We start from the raw sequence: 2,071 nt of genomic DNA, 5'->3' as shown, positions 1-2,071 counted from the left end.
AAATACCCCATAAATTAACTATGTTTTTAACAACGAAATCAGGCTCATATGATAAATAATAGATAATAATTAGGAAGACAAATTGGTAGCGCTCAGTTTCTGGTATGATCTAGACATATTGAAAATTGGATCGTTACAATTTTGTATCAGAGCAGTTCATTCCCAGTAGAGCCTGGGGAGTGGACTGACTATGCTTTATTGCATATTCTGCTTTTGTGTCCCATGCTGTTAGGGTATCTTCAAGATACATTTGGCATGAATGTCTATGAGTGCTCATTTTAGGAATGTTCGTGCCTAACTTGAGATATTAAGACTGATCACCTTAATATTGATTGTTTGGTGTGGATAAGACCTCAATGACTGTGAATAGGCATGGTTTAATCGAGTTCCGAACGATAAATTCATGAGAGGCACAACTATTCTTATAGCTGTTATGATCTCCATGGCCATGGCTATGTGATATTTAGATGCTGTAAGGAATGAACTGATATCTTCGTCAGGATGGCTTGAAGTAAATAGACTTCTTGAAGATGGATTCTTGCATGTGGCTGAAATTTTGAGGGCAAAATTTTCTTTTAGGAGGGTAGAATGTAACAACCCTGATTTTCGAGTATGCGAGATCTTTTCCGAAGGCACGGATTTCGCCAGAAGATCAGTAAAGGGAACACCTCTTCTATATCAACAAGTATCTCAATCCTCATTGTCATTATGTCATCCTTAAGCTAGAACTTTTTCCGAGGCAAGCTCGATAACGCGGTCACGAAGAACCTAGTTTTTGAACCGTATCGGTTGGCAGTTTTGATTCTGATTTTCGTAAATTGTCTCTGTTTGACGAACCGGACTCGATTCATGAGAGGAGATAGATAATAGTATAATATTATCATTATATTAGAATTAAAAAATGCTTGAATGATATTATAAGGTTACCTGGTCTGTTTTAGTTAAAAATAGAAAATCGGTTTAACCGGGTTCACAATTTACTGGTACAGCTTAGCACCAGCACTCTCTGATGACTTTAGCAATGCTAAGGCCTCATTATTCATGTTTTATTCTCATAATAAATACGTTACTAGTGTCATTTATGCTAGTAGCTCAGAAAATAATTTTTAGAGATGTTTTTGCAAGTGTTCCGATACATCTAGTTTTAGTAGTTATACACCTGAGATATTTTAATATTATTTTAATCCACCTCCAAGACAACCAATCACAACTCACCCTACACCCCTAAGACCTCCAAGGCTGTCTCATTTCATCATTTTGGCCGAAAATAACAAGAGACAAAAGAGAGAAACTTTTATGAACACTTAATCTTCAAAGCTAGATTTCTTCTGAATTAAAACTCAAATCAAAACTCCGATTTCACCAAAATGATCCTCTCTTCTTCCTCTACATAACCATGTGACTTATCAAGGCTGGAAATAAGGTGAGATGGCTGTCTCCCTCCCTCTTCAATTCGGTTTTCAAGGAAACATGCTTAAACAAGTGTTTTCTTAATGTTCTTCCTTAGATCTCTTGCTTAGCTTGACTTGTGGGCCAAAGATCTTTGATTTCCTGCATGTTTAAGGTGAGGATAACCTTTCTAAGATGCTGCTGAAGTTCGTTTAGTTGATGGTTTAGAGTTTTAAAGTTGTTCTTGATGTGTTTTAGGAGGAAAAAGTGCTTTAAGAACACTTCAAAGAGTAACCGGATTTGGAGCAGCAAATCAAGGCAGGGTGTCACGAAATTAATCTTGATTATTTGTGTTTGAGTTGTGTGAATGTTGTATAAATTTTCTGTGCTAAAAATTGGTTTCATATATGATTGATTCTTGGTGAAAATTTGGTGAAATTTTGATGAAATTTGATGAAATTCAAGCTTTAAAGTTCATGTTCTTGGAGCAGCTGGAAAACGAAACCCTAGGCCCTAAATTTGGGTTCAATTTGTGTTAAAATCATGTAGAAAATATGGGGTTTTAGTGGCTGAGAATTTATTTTGAATTTTGGTAAAAATCGGTTGCTGAAAAGATTGAAAAACGGGTAAAAACAGAGAAAGAATTTGAAGAATATATGAAGAACATGAAGAACACTTTGAG

At 35.6% G+C, this 2,071-nt stretch overlaps 1 long non-coding RNA gene across 1 annotated transcript; it reads left to right on the top strand.

Annotated features, from left to right (window-relative positions):
- The first annotated feature begins 1,253 nt into the window (after positions 1-1,253).
- Positions 1,254-1,778, top strand: LOC140179823 (uncharacterized). Its single transcript, XR_011873648.1, has 3 exons — positions 1,254-1,423; positions 1,508-1,564; positions 1,648-1,778. It is a non-coding gene; the product is annotated as an uncharacterized lncRNA (long non-coding RNA).
- Positions 1,779-2,071: the final 293 nt, after the last annotated feature.

This window comes from Arachis hypogaea, chromosome 16 (assembly GCF_003086295.3).
Source record: "Arachis hypogaea cultivar Tifrunner chromosome 16, arahy.Tifrunner.gnm2.J5K5, whole genome shotgun sequence".
NCBI lineage: Eukaryota > Viridiplantae > Streptophyta > Magnoliopsida > Fabales > Fabaceae > Arachis > Arachis hypogaea.
This window is presented reverse-complemented; position numbering and strand designations above follow the sequence as displayed.